Raw genomic sequence first — 22,335 nt, 5'->3', positions numbered from 1 at the left:
ATACAGTTTAAGCAGACAAAGAGAGGAGAAAGAGAGACACAGAGAAATGAAATACTTTCCCCAAGATGATACCAAAACTTGGTGGAAGAGCCAGCCTTTAATCCCAGGTTTTGTGATTTCTAGTCCAGTGTCCTACATGTCACACTGTCCCCTAAGACTTGTGGAATGCATTTCTTTCTATATCGCTGCATATCTCCCTCTGTCTATATAGACATATCTATATGTAACATACGGCAGAGTTCTCTATATAGATGGGTAATTCTCTATTCTTACTAATTTATCATACACACCACATTCCAAACAATGCAAATATTTTAAATACTTCATTCAAAATGCTATCTGTTTATTTTTCTCCTTTAGAAATATCCAGAATGTCGCACACTTTTCCTTCCCATTTTGGAAAGGAATCTATTCTTGCCTGCAGAGAAAGAGGCAGCGATATTGAAATTTTCACAAAAAGAGTTTGTCCCTTGAGTGTTCTTACAGGCATTTGTGCTGAAGAGATGCTAACATGAGCAGCATTTTACATGAAATATATTCCCGTTGCTCAGGGTTCTGCTCATTGATGCTTGTGATGCCGCAGCTCCCCACATTTCCCAGCCCTCTGAGGAACCCTACAGCAGAAATAAGGAAGCCAGGACTCAATATTTGGATATATTTTTCAAAAAAAGCAGAAGAAATAACACTTCAAGGTTTTTCTTTTATATGCAACACAGGAGAGGGGAAATGGTAAAGGTTTACTTTGGGACCACTTTAAATCAACTTCTTTAGTCCCCTGTGGCTAAAGAAGTCTTCGTGGTGGGGACGCAGGCAGGTGGGTGCTGACCCCCACCACTATGTTATCCTCAGCACAAGTCCACCCAGCCCCTCACCAGGGGCTGAGCCATCATCCCAAAAGGGGCATGGGTCCTTTCTCATTGCACCCTGGCAGTGAGGAACTCCCCTTCCAGAGGTGGGGGTGTCCACGGACCTGATGCTGGGATGGGCTTTAGTCATGCTGGCAGAGTGCTTCCAAGGTGAACCACCAGTGTTATGTAAATGCCGATTTTTATTGCTGCTGGTATGGGTAGAGATTAACCACCCCAGCTGGCAAGGGAACTGGGCCTCCTTCCTTCCCCACCTCTGATCTTAGATCAAAGGCTTCAGCCCTGCCTGCGCCACCCTGCTCCTGCAAGGAGCAGCTCCGGGAGGGCAATGCTGGGGGCTCCCAGATGGCACAGCCACCCCAGTGGCCCTGGCTTCCATGGGGCAGCCCGGCACTAACACCTGCCATGGGGCTCAGTGCTGTGGGAGGTCAGAGAGGAGGAGGAGGACATCTCGGAGAGGAGGAGGAAAAGAGGGGAAGAAGGACAGGAAACACCATACCAGGATGTGCTTTGCACAGATGTTTAAAACTGGGAGCATCTCTACTAATTGCAGCTAACTTGGCAGAAATTAAGCCTAATAGGCCTCCTTCATACGATTGTGTGACTAAACACCAGATGCCCTAAAGGCACAAACTGACAAGGATGTGTAAATCTACAATAAAGTGTCTGTGATCCTCTGACAGAGACAGGATGTTGCAGGGCAGCCCCAGAGCAGCCAACCTCTTGGGGGGTAGAAGCTGGTGGGGTAAAGGTGGAGGTGTTTGGGCTGTGTGCTAAAAAACTCAACACCAAAATCAAATTTTATTACAAAGATGCTGTCGAGAGCGCATTTTTATAAAAACATCAGTTTCCTGGAAAAGTGGCAAAGCTCCAAATACTTTTTTCCTATTTGGTCCCCTGGCACAGCACTTCTGTCTGCTGCCATGAAGAGAACTGGATGCTTTACGAATGGTCTTGGTATGTCATGGGAGGAGAAGGTTACTCTGGATTTATCCAAGAGTGTTGTAAACCACATGGCCCTTCTCTCTCCAGCCTTATCTTCGAAATGTCTCAAGCGACATCTTATTTTCATGACTGCTCAAAGAATGTAAGCCCGAGGAACTGCTTTTGGGAATGCATACTATTAGGAGGGCTAATGCATGATACTTTACCTCCATGTGCTCTGTGGTCAGAAAAACATACAGAGATTGCTCTTGAGAAATTTTTATCTGTGTTTGTGGTTAATGTGCATGATTGCCTTAGGGAACATCGTGGTACTGTGCCAATGATCCTTCTCGTTCCAAAGCACAGTAAAACTTTACAATTTTAAATCATTGGCACAATACCTTTTTAGGTTATGTCAGAAATACCAGGTATCAATTTCAATCAAGTTGCAGCATTTTGTTTTGATGTTTAAATTTATTGCTAGCTTGAGAACAGTAATCTGCAATATACCTGCAGGTCAAAGTGAAGAAATTAACATTGCTGAAATTAAACTTTTGGGGTTTTTCTCCCTGCTTTGAAATGCCACAAAATAAAAGTTTGAGTTTTTTAAAGACACAATTTTCTGATGGACGAATTCCATGGAAAGGTGACTAACATTAATGATCAGGACAAATCTGGGGAATTTGAGGATGGTCAGAGATCAAGCAAGAGTGTACTGGCAATACTTTGACACTAGTTACTGCATGTGAGTGAAAGTTTGAGGGCTTGTGATAACAGCTCTGTCTTTTGGAAGATAAAATCAAAAGGTATTTCTCCAGACTGGTTTTGTGAAGCTGACATATGATTCAGCCTCCTTGACCTCCTAGTGGACTTGAATGTGATGGAGCACATCACTAAGCATCAGAGGAGGAAATAAATACTTTCAGTAAAGGCATATTCCTCTTTGGTGATTGTCACTGTCAGGCTTTTGAATTTGTTCTGTCTCTCCTCAATAAAGAAACAGCTCACAAAAATAATACTGCAATGTCAAGAGATAACTGGTTGATCTCATCTTCCAAACTACCTCACCTATTTCTCACTGTGAGCTTAGTTACTCATTTTAGACATTAATTTATTTCTGTTTCACACAGACCTACGTTACGCTGCCATATGTCACTGGCAACCTTGACGTCGGGAATGACTACTCTTGTACCTGTGAGTCTAAATGTTAGAGGTTAATTAAATATGTCTCTAATGATTGCTTTTCTCATGTTGCAATCCGGAGTTTTGGTCCCAAATTGAAAGGGATATAATCTAAGAAAAAGGAGCAGCCTGGGAGGGATGACTTCACAGGAATACTTATTTTCTGGAATATTAAAACAGTTTGGTAATGTAGGAGAAGCAGTAGGCTGGATGACTGGGTTTTGTGTATTAATGACTAAGTATGTATCACGCTGAAGGTCATTCATTTCATGTACCCCACAAATATGCAAGCTTAAGTCTGCCTGATGGTGACTAGTGGCAACACTTCTTATTTTGTCTCCATCATCTGCACTTGTGACTGTGGTGGGGAGGCCTCAGTTCTATGATTTTGTTCCTGATGATGTAATTATTGCATAGCTAATAGTCATGATTCCCCAGAGGCTGAAGGAATTGCAGTGGATGGGAGAAATGGCTCCTACAACAACGAGCTCTGTAACCTGACTACTCTGCCTTTCTGACCAACACGCAACAGAGTTTGGGTGGGCACATCTCTTTGGTGGCCCCCAACATAAGAAGGACATGGACCTGTTGGAGTGAGTCCAGAGGAGGGCCAAGAAGATGATCAGAGGGATGGAGCACCTCTTCTATGAAGACAGGCTGAGAGAGTTGGGGCTGTTCAGACTGGAGAAGAAAAGGCTCTGGGGAGACCTTATAGCAGCCTTCCAGTACATGAAGGGGGCCTACAGGAAATCTGGAGAGGGGCTTTTTACAAGGGCATGTAGGGATAGGACAAGGGATAATGGTTTTAAACTGAAAGAGGGTAGATTTAGATTAGATCTTAGGAAGAAATTCTTTACTGTGATGGTGGTGAGGCACTGGAACAAGTTGCCCAGAGATGTTGTGGATGCCCCCTCCCTGCCAGTGTTTAAGGCCAGGTTGTATGGGGCTTTGAGCAACCTGGTCTAGTGGAAGGTGTCCCTGGCCATGGCAGGGGGCTTAGAACTAGATGATCTTTAAGGTCCCTTCCAACCTAAACCATTCTATGACTCTATGATTCTATGATTGCTGAGTGAGCAGGAGGATGTTTTATCTGGCTTCACGTAGAGGCTTATAGATTTAAGGTAAGACAGCAAAAGGTGAGTTCATTCACTGAAATTGTAATTTCAAAAATAAATCTCACAGATGATGAGTACCCCCAGCCGTATCATAGCCTGGAAATGATTTACAAACTCAATGTCTATGTCTGAGAAACCTGAGTGAGGACTTTCTTTATAAGGAAGTATAACGAGTCAGGTTTCCTTCTAACTGGCAAACCATCAGACGCCTATTTGAGTCTATCTTCAGGGTAAGGAAAAAACTTGGGCCATAGCATAGAAGTGATGATTTCATCTTGTGACTTAAGAACCCTCTGGCAAGTGCTCCCCATCTACCCAGAGATGATGTGCAAGCAGGTCATCACAACACAAGTTCATGTTACTGCAAGATAACAGGTGTCACGTGCATAGCAAATGGCAGTGTCATTGCCTTTGATCAGTTACAGACATAGATGCAGCAAGGCAAGTGCCCATTTCCTTCGCGCAAAGGCAATGACATGTTGCAGATCACACTTACTGTATCACCCTGTGCCCAATCATGTCATAACCCAACCTCTGAGGCTGGAACAAAACAAACCATAATTAAAAAAACTTGAATGGGGGAGTCCTATTATGAAATTGTCCCTGCCACAGTCAGAAGGAAGGGTTATATTACTTACGTCTAAAGAGGGATCCTCTCCTTCCTTCCTTGGAAACACCATTTCTTTGCTACTAATGCTGACTCAGCTAAACATCAGGTAACTGTGTGCCTTGCTTTCCAGTGAAGGGTGACTCTCTTAGCATACAGATCCACTGTAGTCTCTACCCCAGAAAAGTTGGAGTTTTTTTAGAGAAAGTGTCATCTTCTTAGACTGGTATTTCAGACCCTTTCTGACACATAAGAAGTAAAATTTCTTACAGTCACATCTGTGTTAGGCTGAGTATGGCCTGAGCACGGCCTGAGCCTGACTCTGAGCACTGATGAGTTAAAGGAGTGCTGAGTGAAAGGAAACACGTTTCCATCGTCTCCCTTTTCTGACCAGATATTTCTATATCTCCTTGTGGAGACACAGCAATACAAGTTTAAAGATGCACCTTATTTCCTTAAGTTTGGGAAAAGAAGTTATCCTGGCGTTAGGTACTTCCCCCTGAAATAACTGTATAGACAATAGGGGATCTGAGTGAACAATCTAGGATTTAAAAATAAATAATACTCCTTACTAAAATATCCATACTGCATCAATAATTGAATAAAAACAGGCTTTAATCAAAGTGTAAGTTTTTTCCTCAGTTCTTCAGAAAAGGTTTGCTTTCCATTTGAATCCTATGCTGCTATATTATATATTTCATTTCTTTTTTTATTAAAAATGTCCTTATTGAAAGTATTTCTATAAGACTCAGGAGACTTGGCAATCATTTTTATTGGATTGATCAGTTCCACTTGCACACAAATTGCTCTGTTTGAATTGACTGCTGCAACACATTTTTTTTTTATATAAACTGTTCTATTGATTCTGACATAAATAACATACAGAGTGCTTCAAATCACAAAACCATCAGTTCTGGGGATTCTTACTAGAATTTACTACGTACCAGAGAATAACAAGCAAACAAACAAAACACAACTGTAAGGATCTATGAAACCATTAGCTTTTATAAACTTTTCTCCTCCTGGCTTTGGCAGCTGCCATTTGCCTGTCTATTATATCCTTAACTTGCACATTTTGCACAGTTTTTTGCATTCATGAAACATGAATGAAAAAAAAATTCTTCTAACAGATCTAATGTGGCTAATGAGAGAAAAAGGAAAAAGAAAATGGGGAAAAAATACATTCAGCTATTCTATTTTTGTTTTGAACTTTTGTTCTGGGAAGGGGTTTTGTTGCCTTATTGGTATGATTGTCGCTCTGCTTCAGTGGAGTGATAGCTATGTGCTCTCAGGAAACACCTGTTCTACCACAAACATACCTGCCACTCTTAGGACAGCTCAGCTAAACTGTAGCTTATTTGGAAATCATGTGTCACAGCCGTGGTGCATGAATTCAGCGATGCAATTTGCTCTACCAGAGAATGCTCCAGGAACCCACATCTCCTCTATCTGTGCTCCTGTTCCTTAATTTCTGAGTCATCATCATCAGTGGATTTAAGGTTGGTCTCCATTTCTCTCTTTCCACTGAGACATCCCTTACATGTATGACAACCTTCACATTTACATACTAACCACTGTCTGGGGTTTGGGGTTACTTTTGGTTCTCCAAGACCCTGCAGTTAGGCAAGACACTCTAATTTCCTCAGCTGCCAGTCAGGACTTGCTAACAGGATCCTAGAAGCAAGGTTGAGCTGAGATTTGCTGAAACAAGGGTGAATTGATACAATGGGATCCAGTTTGTAATAGAAGTTATTGAAACTGAGGTATAGAGATGAAAAGTGTCTTCTAAGGGAGCATGCATCCAGTCCATCTATGTTGGAAGAGATACAACTGTCATGTGTCTGGGTTTTGTTGATCTTGTCTCATTTTCTGTCTGGAAATATCACTCCTTCTGGACTTCTGAACATCTAGAAATTCAGGTCAACTGGACATGTATTTTTCAGATCCTGTCTGGACAGAGTTTCTGGGCAGAGAAAGAAGACACAGCTGGAAAATCTGAATCCTAGGCATATGTTCTGTCCAAGCATAGTAAGTCCAACACACTGAATACGGGTAAAGGCCTCTGAACATGCAGTACCCTCCATGGGCACATGCATTTCTGCCCAGGACATCTCTGGCAGACTTGCAGAAGTCCTAGGAAGAAAATTCACTGTGATTGTGGAGACTAAAAAAGGGAGAAATAAAGACGGAAAAGCATTCACTGTGCATCTCTCCAGCTAAATTATATCTTTGCTCATGTATTGGCCTCGGTTTCCCACCTAGATTTTACATTTAAACCTGGGACACATTGATTATATGCCCTTGCCCTACAGCTGTGGTAGTCTCTTGTTTGCTGTTGGTCAGCAGCAGCCATGGAGCACAACTTCGATGTGCCTAAGACTGTTACATGACTGCATTTCTTGAGCAAACTGGAAGAAAGCCTAATCAACGTTGTTGCATTTCTTTTTTTTTTTTTTTTTTACCTTTGAAAAAGGCTATTTAAGTCAACAGGGGATTGCCCATATTTCCTTAGACTGCAGAAGAACGGATGAATAGATGGCATTTGTTCCACCACAAGGCGCTTTTTTTTTTCTTTTAGAAATAAAAGAAAAGGAGAAAAATAAAATGAATGTTCTCACCCATCTGTCAGCAGTCCATTAGCAAACAAGTCCTTGGCAGTAGGGAAAGGAAGAGCATTTACCATGCTCTAAGGTGGACGGTGGGGCAGAAGCAATACCGGTTGGCTTGTGGCAGCAGCAGTATGTCATGTCATGTTGGATCTATTGCTTCGGCAACAGCCAGTTTGACACTTCTTTTTCCTCCCTCCCCTCTGTTGACTGAAATTTCCCTTTGCATACAATGCATTGTCACAGGGTGGGTGAGATTCCACATCTCCTGCCAATGCTGGGTTTATCTGCTTATCTCTCAAAGAGAAAGCTGCTTTCCAAGAACGTCTCCCTGTGTGAGCTTGAAATTCTTTGCAGAAGTTGCCGCACTGATACTTTCCTTGTCTCACCTGAAAGCTGTCATTATCTGCTCTCACCTGAAAGCTGTCATTATCTGCTTGCTTCCCCATGCTTTGAGCAGACTGAGGAGAAGCCAGAGAGCAGTGGGGTTGTCCTCTCCAAGCAGCTCTGGCCAGCTTGCCTCTATTTCCTCATCTAGCATGTTTTAATAACAGTTTGGATGCCCCTAGCCACATTGTGGAAAAGTTCTGTGAAAATGGAAAAGTATGATCAGCTTAAATTATGGACTACAGTGACAGGACAGGGAAAATGAAGCTGTTTCACTATTTGCATTGTGCTCCACGGAGACAGCGAAGCTTTACTAGGGCTTGGTTGAATAATGAGCCGCTAAACAGAGAACTCTGCATATCACTTTACAAACAGTTCCTCACAGAGTTCATATTAATTATCCCATTTCTGCTGATTAGATTCAGCTGATTTCTCACTCACTCTCACATGACTGTGCAAGGTTCTGTGATGCCTTATGAGAACAGCAATGATACATCCATGCTGATGTAGTCGTTAGATAGCCTGAGAACTCACTGTATGGTCATTTGCTTGCAGACAGACACTGCTATGATGCAGTGAAGGTCTTTGTTCCTGTAAAAATTACTGCAAATCTGCAATGCAGATTGTCAGGGGGGAATGGCTGGAGGGTCAAATCTGCTTTTCAAAGATGTGCACAATCTTCCAATGCTGGAGTATGGTTGCAAAGATTTATCCTAATTACAGATTTGGTAATGCAAACATTGGCAGTTATAACTTTCTCAGTTTTCATTTTTCACTTTGTCTGGTTTTGCCCTGTCTCGTGTTGCACCTGGGCAGATGATGAATTCCATGTGGCAGAATGGCCATAAACCTGCAGCAAGAAGGAATGAGGGAGGAGGAAAGTGCTTTCCTGGGAACTCAGAGGTGTTAATGAGGGAGACCATCCCAATTCAGGCCTCAGAACATAAGAAGAGCTTGAATAAGAAGAAACTAGAAAAAGAAATGTTCAAATGCAGAGTGTTGGATTGGTACCTTCTTTACCTGTTTGCCCAGTAGCTCCAGGGTTTGTGTGGCTTGTGTTTATAATTTTCCTCCTAAGTGGTTAGGAAAGGGGTAAGTGGGAAGGGAAGGGGATGGGGCGGGGAGGGAAGGGAAGGGAAGGGAAGGGAAGGGAAGGGAAGGGAAGGGAAGGGAAGGGAAGGGAAGGGAAGGGAAGGGAAGGGAAGGGAAGGGAAGGGAAGGATCTCTGTTCTGCATGTCAGAGCATGACATTGACCCATGCTCCTGGGGTGTGCAGAATACCCTTGCTGCCCAGAGACCATGAGCACACCGGAGGCACTCACTGCTTGGAGCTCACTGCAGAGGTGCTGGCAGTCCTGTTGTCTCTGCATGAGAAGGAGTAGAGCTGCATCATTGCAGTCCTGCTGGTGAAAATCTAATAGCTTGAGTATGGTGCCTTGCCCGTGTGGGGCTAAGCTGTTATACTCATTGAGGATGGTGCTGGCCTGTCTGACTTGCAGCAGTGCTAGCTCAGGGCCCACCGAATCACACGGCATTGCAACGTAAAGACATTTCCAAGGTTTTCATTTCCCTTAACAATTAAGGTTTCGCTGGTTACCTCTTCTGAACCTTTCCTGGTGGGCTCCCAACCCATTGCTGTTGCAGAGGAACAGGAGAGCAAAGCTTGGTGTGAGCTCAAGGAGGAGGATCATACACTGCCAGGGCTCTTCAACTCCCCTGCTCTCCGAGAGAGTGCTGGTGCTTCATTTAGAGATCTTCCAGGCTGGGGGATTAGTACCACACTGTACTGTCTGTATTTCTGTTTTCAAATAGCTTAGTTCAACATAGCTGAGGAAAAAAAAGAAATGGTAACATTTCACTTTGATAGCTTTTAATAACAGTTATTTTATTCTAGCAAACAAATACTGATTTCATCCTCTGCCTGCGTATCGACATTTATCTCTGAAACACTTTAGCTACAGCACAAGAAATGGAGTTTTTGCATTAACCAAGGTGAACAAATGCAGTTGTGAACCTCTGCTTCACAGCACTGCTTAAAACACAAACATTTGTGGTGCATACATGCTTTGTTTATAATCTTATCACTGTGTATATAGATTTCATTGCAAACTGTGTGATATATCATTTTGTCTCTTACAGTGTAGAAATAGTGTATAAAAATCAGATTGAGTCCTTTATTTATAGTTGTCAAGAACCAGATGACAGAAAATGTCTTCTACTTGAAGAATGATTACTGCTAGTGTTTCCTGGGAACCCCTTTCATCAAATAATGGGAATGTTTCTTGTCCTTAGCATCACATCTGTAAAGTTAGAGCCAAGAAAATGTCAATATCTCCATTATTACGAATCCCTGCTTTCAAGGATTAATAATTTCACACATACTCACACACAGGCAAATGCATTTGAAATTGAAGTTTGGCATTAACATTTGTAATCCAAGAGCAAAGCTTACTTCTGCAAAACGATCTCTGCAGTTTTGAATCTGAGAGGACTCTCAAGGTGCCTGGTTTTTTTTGGGTTTTTTTGAGTCAGTTGTTTGGAAATTATACAGTCTCACTTGCTATCTGGCAAGAACTCATTTCTATGTCTGAAGCTCTCAGAAGGGAAAAAATTGTCGTTTACTTTGTTATGCTTTCTTGCTTTTCTAATGGATATTTCTCTAGATGCCAAGGAAAGGGAGACGGTGAAGTTCAATTGGTACAGCAGAATCCCTTCCTCATGTATAAATTAATCCACTAAGTATTCCTGCCTCCCATTGTTTAAAGCCCCTTTACATGTAGCTGAGCAGTATGTATAAGGAATGCAATGCAGGAAAAAGTCATTGCATAAAGAAACCAAACCCTCAAGTAACTCCCCAAGCATTGGGATAAAGGAAGCCTAGTTTACTATGCTTTTCAGTTTGAGTTTGATCAACTTAATTTTTACAAAGATATGAACTGTAACTGAAGTTTTCCCCATAGCTAGACATTTATAGTATCTCTTTCATTCTTTCTCTCCCTCTTGCCCTTTCTTTTCTCCCAGGTAGATTTTAATTAGCTCTTTCTCTGCCTGTTTTAATGAATTGGCTGAAATTTGTATCTTTGACATCTCTTCCCTTCTTCCTGGTAGATTATTTTTCTTTTAAATTGGTGAACAGGTTTGAAAAGTATTGCCAGGTACTCATATTTTCACATAATTAAAAATATACATACAGTGGGAATATACAAACCTCATCAGCTTAGAAAAGCAGGTGTAAAAAAGCCCTCTGGCTCTCTCAGCTTTCATGTGTCAATATCTTAGTTGTCCAAGAACCCCTAATAATCTAAGAACCTGCAATAATAGTGTGAATTTCTCATCAATCATTGCCCGATGATCTTTGGGCACCTACGTGAAATGTAAATAAACCAAAGTGCTAAACGTAAGGCAGCATGCCCAGTTTCATTTTATTATGCAACTGGCAAGTTGCTAAATTCCAGAAGTGTTGGTGAAGATGAATTTGAACAGAGTATTTTTGTGGTGGCCTAAAACCCTGTGTCAAAATCCAGAACTTGGTAGCATTTAGAACATCCACGCTGTTGTTCATGATGAAGGAGTACAGTCCAGCTCAGCTCCTTCCAGAGGCCTGACATCTCTGCTTTGCATTTCTGAACTATTGGCTTAAATAATTCAGTCATTCCGTACCCATGCACTTGCTTCCTCCCTCATTCACCTATCCAAAGCATGAACAAACTTCCTGAAGTTATCACTTCATATTTCAGCTTGTAAAACAAGGTTTTTTCGGACTTTTGCACAAGCTGCCTCAGCCGCTGCTCCCGCTGTTAAGCCGGGGCATGATGGGTGCTCAGAATCCAAAACACAAGTGGAGGAAGCAGCAGGCATTTGATACACCCATCCATGCACGCACCGCTGCAATAATCGTCAGTCATGTTGAATGTTAAACATTGCAGACTAGACAGCTTGAGTAGGAAGCGCATGCTTTCATGATCAGTACTCTATTCTCTCTTTAAACCAATACAACTGGGTCAGGAACAACTGAAGTAAGTTCATTATTAATGTGTTAAGGGCAACCTACTCTAACACTGACATAACAGTCACCCTTTTCCAGTTGAGGGAAAGGGCTAAATGAACCCTTGATCTATCTGCGCATAGAACATACCTCTAATTTGAGTTGAAATGATGCTGGCCTGGAATTACAAATGTTTCTAAGACCATAATTTTTATTCAGATTGAACTTTGGACTTCACCACATGCTGCAAGAGCACCTGTAATAAGAAATGTGGGCCAGCCAAGCCCAAAGGTCCCCCTCCCCACTGAGGACTGGCCGCACTAAACAACAAAGCCACAAGCCTGCAATTAGAAGCTGAATGCGTGGAGAGGAATGTCAACCTAGATAATACTTGCCTGGCATAGACCTGCATGCCATGCCAGGTCAGATCTTTAATAATACAGAGAAACCAGAAAGCCACATCACAGGTGATCAGATAACAAAAAAACTGATTGAACAAAGTTCCTGAGTACTTTGGCTTCAGTTAGAGTAGTCACATACTTAAACAAGCTGGAGTTTCCTGCTAAGTGGTGACCTCAAAAGGGTAAGACAGCATATGATATTTGAGTGCTGGGTAGGGTTCAAAACCTACAGTAGGTGTCCTGTATGGCCTTCTACCTTCTCAGAGAGTGCTTTAGGGACTAATGTGCTGTTAAATGAAACTGTTCATAGGGCTCATACTTTTGGTAATGAAGATTCCCTATTATTATCAGGTCAGGGGAGTTTGCCCTATAAAAATAGTTTCTGCTGCAAGACTGACAAGATACATTTAGTAAAATCAAGAGAGATAACTCCAGACCTGGAGAACTAGGAAAAAGTGGAAAAGTCAAGGCAATTCTTTAATGGCTGATAAGTAAGTTATGTATCAATGACAGATAACAGTGCTCATCTTCTCCAGGAGTTTTGTAGCATGATGAGTCATCTGTTCTTGCCTGTAGAAATCACCCTAAAATCTGCATGAGATATTCTGCTTGTACATTTTTTTCTGCTTGAATTTTGCTGGTATAAAACTGGTGGAATAGAGAGAAGCATCAGGGCGTCTGTCATCAATGTCCATACCAATATGACAAGCATTAAAAAGCACCAGTTCCTCAGTAGTGTAGAGAACGAGCACTGCAGTGGATTGTATTTCTGGTACTATTATTACAGAAAGGCTTGTAAGAAGCATACATGCTGTGGATGAAATGGGTATGGAATCACAGAGGCTAATGATAGAAAAAGGCCACTTATGTCAGCTGCTACACTTCCCTGCTGGTATAGGATTGTTCCAAATCAAATACGATATATTTTTAGCGCTTTATCCAGTCTGGTTTTATATGTAAATAATAAAGATTGTCAGTCATAAAGGAGCTTGAAATAGTTTTGTTCTAGTTCTGTCTTCCTCTTCCCTCACTCCTCCCCTCCCTAGTTTCCTATTCGGGCTAAATGAGAACAGGGAAGACATCTATATTTTTTTTCCTTTCTGTTCTCTCCTCTTCTTTCTACTGTTTGACCCTCTTCATCATAGACAGGATTTCTCTGACCTGTTTTTTAAAAAATTGTATTTGGACAGTTCAGTTTTATATGCTACTCTATCACAGGTCTGATTTAGGAGGCTCTTTGAAATATGGAGGCTTATTTTGACAGGAGAAAACCTACGTGCAAGCCAACCTGGAAAATAAGTAATAAACAAAGCAGTGATTTCTGCTCAGATAGGAATGGAACTGAAGCTTTTGCATATGCTTTCTTGTGTACTGTGTCTCACATTACCTTATGAGTTGCTGAGGGTCTACTCACTGTCCACCTGTCCATTACGCATAGCCTTCCAGAACAGTGAGCTAGCATGTGATTTATCTTGAAATCGAGTATAGCCATATCACACAAGAATAACCAATTTAACAACAAAATAAAGTAGTATTTTTGGTGTAGAAAGAGAACTGCAAAAGTACTTCAGTATTTTCATATAAATATCCTTTCATGTTTAGGAGAAGTATTCCCCTTTTTTGATTTTCCACCCTTAGAGAGCTGCATCTCAAGTGGACATAAACTGGTATGACACAGCATTCAGAAACTGAAGTTTTTTGGCTTGGAACTCATCTGTATTAGGAAACAAACTTGTCCTCAGTGGTTTGTCATTGCACGTGCCAGCGAGCCAAGTGGAGAGGCTGAGGAAGTTACAGCTGAGGTGCTATTATCTTGAATGAATGAGCAACCCTCAGCATATCTTGTCTTTGATCCATATGTAGTCACATCTCTGCTTTGAATCTGATGAGCATAATACCTTCTAGTCAGTGAAACAGTGGACAGATTAATGTCCTCTTTGTTCCTGATGGGAGAAACCCCTCTAAATGGTAGCCTGAATGAGAACACAAAGAACAAAAAGTCCTAGGGACTGAATTAATACCAGCCGAGTGTGCGTGTACTATGTGCAGCAAAAGAAATAGAGAGGGAGATGGAAAATGAGGACACACCAAAAAAGTGCTTGTCATCCGCTGCTAAGATAAAGCTGTGGGGAGAGAGAGACACCAAGGGAAAAAAGAACTTGTGTTATGGACTGTGTTGACTGAAAAGAGTCTTGAAATAGGAACTGCGACCTATTGTCCATCCATGCTGAGTTCAGGGAAATAGGGCTCCTGACATTCTCTTTCAATAATCAGCCTTGCACAAAGCACCCAGCTCCAGCACCAGCTTCTTTTCCCAATAGAAACAATCCTCAAGGTACCCAATATTGGCTAACTGCTGTGATCGCTTCGAGAAAAAAAAAAAAGCTGCTTTTTCTCAGAAGAAAAAAAAAGGCGAAGCAGAAAGTACTTACCTAATCCTCATTACACCTCAGTGACAGGCTGCAGTGTCCCGTGACTTTGGGAAGCCCTCCTGGAAGCTGCTGAGAGTGAAAGAGGTCTCATCCCTTACTTACTCCAACTTATTCCTGATTTAGTCAAAGGAGAGAAGAAACAGTATCCAAGAGGATGAAGATAATCTGTGCAAAGAGGAAAAATATTCAACGAGTGGCAGTAAAAATGTACTGGAAATTGAGGACTATAGGAGACAAGCTGCCGTCTGCTTCCTTTGGAAGTTTGGAGTCGCTGGAGAGAAATGAGACTGTACAACTTCATAATTTATAGACCAAAATACTTCAGGTATATAGGGTAATGAACAAGTAGCGATCCATGTCTTTCTGAGAACTGCTAGTTCTAGTTTCCTGCCTCTTGTGGTGTCAGCAGCACCCTGCTTCACCAGGCCACAGCTCAGTAACATTCCCACAGTCATCAGTGGACTTATCCTAGTGATATTTCTGTGAGATATAGAAATACTGCTATCTGTCTAAGAAACTGAAGCACAGAGGCTAAGAGCAGGATTCATCCTGCGTGACTTTATCTGTCTCATCTGGACTCTAGGGTCAGCAGAGCCACAGAGATGCTTCTTGGGCACTTTTCTGATACGTTTCAGGCATGAAACATGCCACAGTGCCTATCTCCCTGTCGAGGGTAAAGGGAATCCAAATAATTTTCTCATAGATGCTTGCACTGCAGAGGGCTGAATTCACATAGGTCTTTCCAAGACAAAACATCTGCTTAAGGGTGCTTGGAAATAGGGGTTGGAGCAGGATTTGGGACCCTGGTCTCCCAGCAACCATAACAGTAGCTCTGAATTTATAGCTGTCCTTCTCTGTATGTAGTTCCTCATGTTTGTGACACCGATTTCTGTATCCACAGTGAAATAGTCAGCTTACGCTTTTATTTCTAACAGAATACTCACTGATAACCAGGTTCAGGCAATCAGGAAATCACATCTGTGCCTTAGCGAAAGAAAACATTGCTAAATTGAAAAATGGTCACCAACAACCTTGCACTGTTGTCCTTCCACTGTCACAGGAGAAGTGAATGTTTTTAAAATCAGTTCAGATTTGTGAAATGGCATAATTTTTTTAATCTAATAACTGCTGACCCAACTATTTGGGTAGCATACTTTTTATTTTTCGTCATCTTCCATCTTGCCATGCTATCTTAAAACCTTTCTCCTCGACTTGCTGTTGCACACCTGGCTTTCCGAGTGTGGTCTTTGGGGTTTACCAGTCTCTTTCCCAAGAAATGTGTCTTTTGCTGCCTTCCTCCCATTGCGATTACAGGATGCATTTTACAAACTTGGTCCTTGGGTCTTTATATGCTCTGTCTGTAACAAAGTCACACAGGTTTCCTAAAGTCTTTCTTTTTTTTTCATATTTAACAACTCACTTCAGAGCCCTCATGTCCCATTTTGTCTTCTATCACACAGGAACCAACATTTTGATTTCTTCAGTATATTTGTGTTTCCATGGTGAAGAGAATATTATCATATTTTCTTGTGGCTTACCAGCTTTGAATGGTATAAACTACAGATTTACTTTTCAATCTTTTGGCCTATTTTTCTGCCTTGAATCCTTTGTATTCAAGCTAAATACGTTTTAAAACCAGGTGATTCATAAATATCTGCACTTCAAGGCCGAATAAACTAGTAGTCTGACTTCCAGAAAATTTCACCCAGCTACTCTTAACCTGGGTTCAACAACTTGTATTTGCCTAAAGCATGTCTTCCAGAAAGGCACCTGGGCTTGAGATAAAGGATTCACCTCTTCATGTGGTGGTTTGTGCAAATAATTAATCATTATCTTAAAACACTTTGCCTTATTTCTCATTTGAATTTTTCCAGATTTAACTCCCAGATATTAATTCATGTTTGGCTTCTGCTCGATTAAAGTACATAAGGTACCTATAATAAAACAGTATTCGATCTTCTCTTTGACAGGCTAAACATACGGAGATCTTCAAGTCTCTCGCTTGATGCTCTTCCTGAAGCGAATCACGGAATCGAATTATGTTGTACCCAGTGTGCTACAGGGGAAACAATGGGAGTGTATTTTGCACAGAAACATTGTGCTTTATCAGGGCTTGGGAGAGAAGGAAAAAGAGGAGGGGAGGGGAGACTAGGCAGGGCAAGAGACAGACAGTTCCTTAGGCAAGCTGCAAAGAAAATCATCTGGGGATGAAACCAGGACTGTATGTGCGCCGCAGCTCTGTAGTTAGTTACTTGCTGTTCTGGAAAAGTGGCATGGGGAAGTGACTGCCTACAACATAACTAGTCTCTAGCTCTCTGCATCTGCTGGGGGTTTGACCCTAGCAGCTCCAGAGACTCACCTGGCAGGGACAGGATCCAGATTTCTCTGCAAACTTGGCCAAAGGCATTTACTCTTCATCATGATGTGCTTTAGCTAGAATAAAGAGATTGTGCTAGGAAGAAAACTAAATAATAGTTTTTATTTCATTCTCTTGAAAAGAATGTTTTGTCAGTCACGTATCAAAAAGCATAAAACCTATCTGGAAGAGTATTAAACCTCTACCTGTACTGTCATGACAATATAGTTTTATTTTAAAAAAAATAAACTGAAAACATTATCCCATTCCTATATATGTTGGCATTTTTCATCTGCTTGGGTATTTTTCTGCATTTCTTTCAATGTATGTTTGGGTTTTCGATTATGCTTAAACAGGTAGAATTATTACTTATTTTTAGCTTTTTTTAAATTGTATAGAAAACACAAGATTAAGGACAAGATTCATGCACAGGATATATGCAGTTCCCAAAGATGATTATAAAAGATCGCTCCAAGGACTTTGGATTATATTAGGCCCAAGTTACAGGTCTAAGATTACGATATTAAACTTTCAAATACCACATTGCCTCATCTGAAATAGCTGGTGTGTGGTTAGTTCTGCGTCCTTGTAGAATTTTAAAGCAAAACCAAAAATGAGCTTGGTGAGCCTAGACAAATACCTTGAAGTATATGAGATTTTTCCAAGCTAGACCAACTTGTTTTTTCTGGGTTGTACAGTAAGTCAGCTGCACTACATGAAATGTATAATACATGGAAAATTAAAAATATTGCCAAGATTGTTTGATGTGATAATCTATCCCTCTTGACTGTTGTGAACACTTCCTATGTCTTGCATTTTCTTAAAGTGGATTTTAATATATTTATTGTAAGCTAGTGATTCAGAGCTTGAGAGGTAGAGAGCTCTTTACTCCCATCCATAGGTAAAAAGGGAAAGAACAATCGTAGGACTGTTTTTTTTATCTAGCTGTAAGCACAAAGATGCTTCAGAGAGGAGAGATCTCTTGCTATTACGCAGTGGCAAACAGGGGAGAACGTGCACCTCCCATTTCCATAGAGCTGCTAGCCAGGGTTCCTCCTGCTGCATAGCACAGTGTGTGCTCAACGTGTGCTCACCTACAGCAAGTGAACAAGTACTATGGTTTGCCACCTCCAAGAACACCTTGAATCCTCCTCCTCTACTCCTGCCATACCCCATCCCCGCTCCTGCCAGCATGGTCCTGCCCCTTCCTTTGTGCTCTTCAGCCACTGCCATGAGTTAACTCGGTTCCTTTGGTCAGAAAACAACTACACTTTTCTTTCTTTTTGATAGCTTATTTTTCTGCCTGGCCAGGGAACTGCACAGTAAGTCCAACGAGCACTGGGGCTGATGCATGCCTCGTCATGAGACTGGGCTCCTGGCTCCCCTTTCCGTAGGGAGCATCCCTCTCTCGCTGCCCCCTAACATCACGGCACAAAAATTCACCGAATAAGAGAGCCATGCCTGCTGGGCCTACAGCTTGCCATAGGATGTGGCAACAGTTGCTTGAGGATTTTAGAAAAGCACTGGCACTTTCTCCTGAGGAGGCTGCCTACCCTAGGGAGATTATGCAGAGAGGAACAGGAGTATTTGGCAGCCCCACCAAGGGCTCTCCACATTGGGTATCAAGTAAAATGCACCACAGCAGGCTTGGCCCTGGGGACTCACATAACAGCACAGTACCATAGATGTCAAAGGACCTGGCTGCCAAATGAGGAAGAAATCCCAGACAGATCTCAGACTGTTTGGAAGTCTTAGGGCCAGGAGTTACAAGGAGAAAGGTGTCGTTTGCTCCCCTTGCTAGTGAATGAAAGGAAAGCCCAAACATGGAGACTTCATACAGCTGCAAATCACAGCAAACTGCAGGCCAATTGGGAAATCATCACAGCTAGAAGTAAGATCCCAATGGATCACAGTGGGGTCCAAAGTTTTCTGGGATGGAAGAGTTTCTTTCTAAGCAATGGAGAGCCCAGGCAAGCTTCCTACACAATCTGAGCACCAGGAGAAATGACTACTGGACAAGTGTACATGAGTGGCAAAGCGCCTGCTGAGCATTGACGTGTGGAAGATGGGAAGATGCACATGGGTGATGTGTAGAAGTTGCATTCACCTGTTGGGCACCCACACATGTAAAATATGAAATTAAGTTAACAGACTGCTGCTAAAGGTGGCCCAGGGAAGCCTGTTATTCGTTCATATCAATAGTGGCTATGCTTTCCTGAGCTGATGCTGTGTTCCTTTTCCTCCCCCTCTTAAAAACTTTCTTCTTGCTTCGTGCTCAGGCTTGTGAGAGGAGAAGAAGTGCCGCCTGTTCAGGACATAGTAGGAGGAGCATCTTCTGCCTGCAAGGCTCAGCTGCAAGTATGAATTGTTCTTAGGAAGGACCCTCATGTCTTACATGGTCAGGTGCTGCCTCTCACAATTTCCTGCACAGTTGTGTGCCCCAAGGTGTGTGGGACCTTACAGGTACTCTTCATGTTTATGAACTTATTTTGCATTACTGTGTGCTGAGTTTAACAAGAGCTTAATAGATTCTTTACTGCTGGGGATTTTTGATACCAGATCAGACAGATGTCTGTTGGGTGTATAGAGCCATGCCCTCAGGAAAATAACAGACCGATGATTCCTGAGGAATCATACAGCCTTCTTTTCTGCTTTTCTTTTTTGACTTCTTCAGAGAGCAAAACCTAGAGGAAAATGATGATAATATTAAATTCTGCCCAGTAAATATTTGATACAGTGTTTTATAAACATCGTGCAGTGTTTCAGGACTGCTAGATATTCTACTACCTCTGTCTTAGGATATTTAGGATTACCCCATTATTTTATGTTACTTTTTTGTAATACCGCATGTATTGTGTTGGAATAAAACTGAATGCTTATATACCAAAGATCTGAAATCAGACTGTTGGCACTGACTTGGGCAGTTCTTAGTACCAGCTGACTCATAGGATAAAAGCTTGTGATTTCATGTCTTGGTCTTTTCATTGCCCCAGATAACACTGGGTTTAGTCTCTCTCCTGGTTCATTAAGAAACATGCAAAATCCCTTCTACTTAATTTTCATTTTGTCCCTTTTCTCTCCCCTTACCAATGTAGCCCCTTAAAAAATGTTGACATCTAGAAAGCAGAAAAAACATAATATCAAATTTTAAACTGTTCATACCAATCCCTTTACAAATATTTTGCATATCCAAAGGTACCCATAATTTGCAGCCTTCTGACAAGTGTTCATTAGAAATTTCAAAGGCTGGCTCTGCTTCCTTTGGCCTTGACTTGAAAAGATGTGGTCTGGGCACAAATTTCCTGCATTAACTATGATATTGGAACTAAACAGGACATCCCAAGTCCCTTATATCTCTTATTGTTGAAGTCAGTGGATGGCACAAGGGCTTTGTTTTCCTCTGCAACCAAGATGACAGATAGCTGTCTTCCATATAAGGCTATTAAAGAAGTCCTCCTCAAAATACCCGATATCGGTTATCAGAAGACCAGGTGATAAATTCATATCCAACAACATGACTATTAAAGTGAAATGTGTAATGCTCCTTTGGATATGACATATGTGTAGTCACTAAATTCAACAGCTCAAACACCTTCTCCTAGTGGTAGCTCTGCTCTGTTCCAGTTGGCTCCTTCAGTACAATTTTGCAATACGCCAGATATTTCATTTACAGCACAGAGGTGTACGCCTGAACATATTTCCAGGCCAGGAGGGGATTTTGGCTGGAGAGATTTTTTTTGGAACAGGGAGTTAGAAAAATCCGGTGCAGAATTGGCAGCAGTGGCTTGGTACAGGTTAAGGTGCCAATTCAGCCGTGCTCAGCCTCTGACAGGTGGCAGGCAAGTGCTTTGCTGAGCCGGTTCCTGGGTCACCTCTGAAGTTAGCCCTGCTTGTAAAGAGACTGTGTACCTCCAGTGTATGCATGCAGGCTGGGAAAAGTATAAAACAAAGCATCTGATTGAAGTGGAAGTGCCAGCATGAGAAAGGACTGTGTTTGTCAGAAGCAAGTTTTCTAGCTATCCTGCATATTCCTCTTTTTTTAATTATTTTTTTCTTAAACAGTATAGGAAGTGAGAGAAGAGAACGACGTCTTTTTTCCCTATGTTAAGTTCAGCTTGTGGATGAAAAGCTGGCCCAGGTTTCAGCTTTCACAGCAGGTTTGAGAAGTCTGTATCCTATGCTATTAAAAGTGACTGAATCTTGGAAGTTTATCTCAATTTCACATAAATTTGAATAACCCAGAAACTTAACTCCAGTTACAACAAAAATTTAAAGAGATTTTGGATTCATGGGTAGTTCTGTTTATAGAGTCTCTTCCAGGCAGATTCCACATGCATTCAGGAAACAGTTTAAGTTGTCCAACTTTCATTTTGTTTTTTAAAAGAGATCATCTTCCCCTTGTTCCCTGGATAATAATTGCATTTCCAGTGGAGAGAAACCCCAGCTGAGAATATGTGGACCCACAAGTAGAGCAGTAGTACTGAGGGCATTCAGATCTAGATTCTTGTCCTGGCTCATATACAGATCTGAGATCTGGATCCAGATCTCAAGCAGTCCAGAATTCCTGAGGTGCCCATATTTATGGTTTGGATTTGGGCTGAAGTTCAGTTTTACAAGAGCAATAAGTGAATTAAAGCATGGAAGTACAAAGCACTACAAAATCAACATATGGTAAGCCATTATTAACTACTTCAGTGAACAGAGCCAAAAAAGAAGATATAATTTAAACTACCACTACTTTCCCCCTACTTTTCTCCATCACATTCCAACATTATTCTGTTATAATAACTCTAAACTTATAGAAGACTCAAAAAATAATGTTTGGTAAGCACAGTCATATGCTTTTCATCAATATTTTATTCTGAAACATGGTGAAGAGTTGTGTTGCACAATAAAAAATGTCTCTCTAAACATTTTCTAATGGACTTTTTTATGTCCCATAAAATGTGTTAATTTTTACTTGTCCTCTGCTGTCAATGAAACAAACTATTATTTCTTTCCACAGAACCAAACTCCAAACAAGAATGTCTGGAATATCAAGAGTAATGACGTACAAAGTCCCTTCTGGCCCCAGCTTCTATAGAAAAATAATTGGATGAATTGGCAATGCTTACATTTCATCTAGCCTGCCACTGTGAGTAATTCCATGGTGCCTTCTTGGCCAAAGCTCAACCATTTAAGCACTTGGTGAAAATCTATTTGGATGGACTCAGTGTGGGAATGCGTCAGATAGCAGCAGAGTAAGAATGAAAGCTCTTTGGAATAGCACTGCATATGTTGTCACAGCATCTAACTCTCTGCAAACGGCATCCTGATTGTGACTTCAAGTTTCTGCTGCAGTTTAAATAATAAACAATGAGGATGCTAACCATAAAAGTACAGCTGCCCTGGATACAAACTGTAATGTGATGGGCAAAGGAATTCAGAAGGAGGCATAGGCCCTTGTGTGGTGTAAATTATCACGGTACCGTGTG

This window comes from Nyctibius grandis, chromosome 2 (genome assembly GCF_013368605.1).
Source record: "Nyctibius grandis isolate bNycGra1 chromosome 2, bNycGra1.pri, whole genome shotgun sequence".
NCBI classification, from domain to species: Eukaryota; Metazoa; Chordata; class Aves; order Nyctibiiformes; family Nyctibiidae; genus Nyctibius; species Nyctibius grandis.
The sequence above is the reverse complement of the archived record's forward strand: the minus strand, read 5'-3'. Positions refer to the sequence as shown.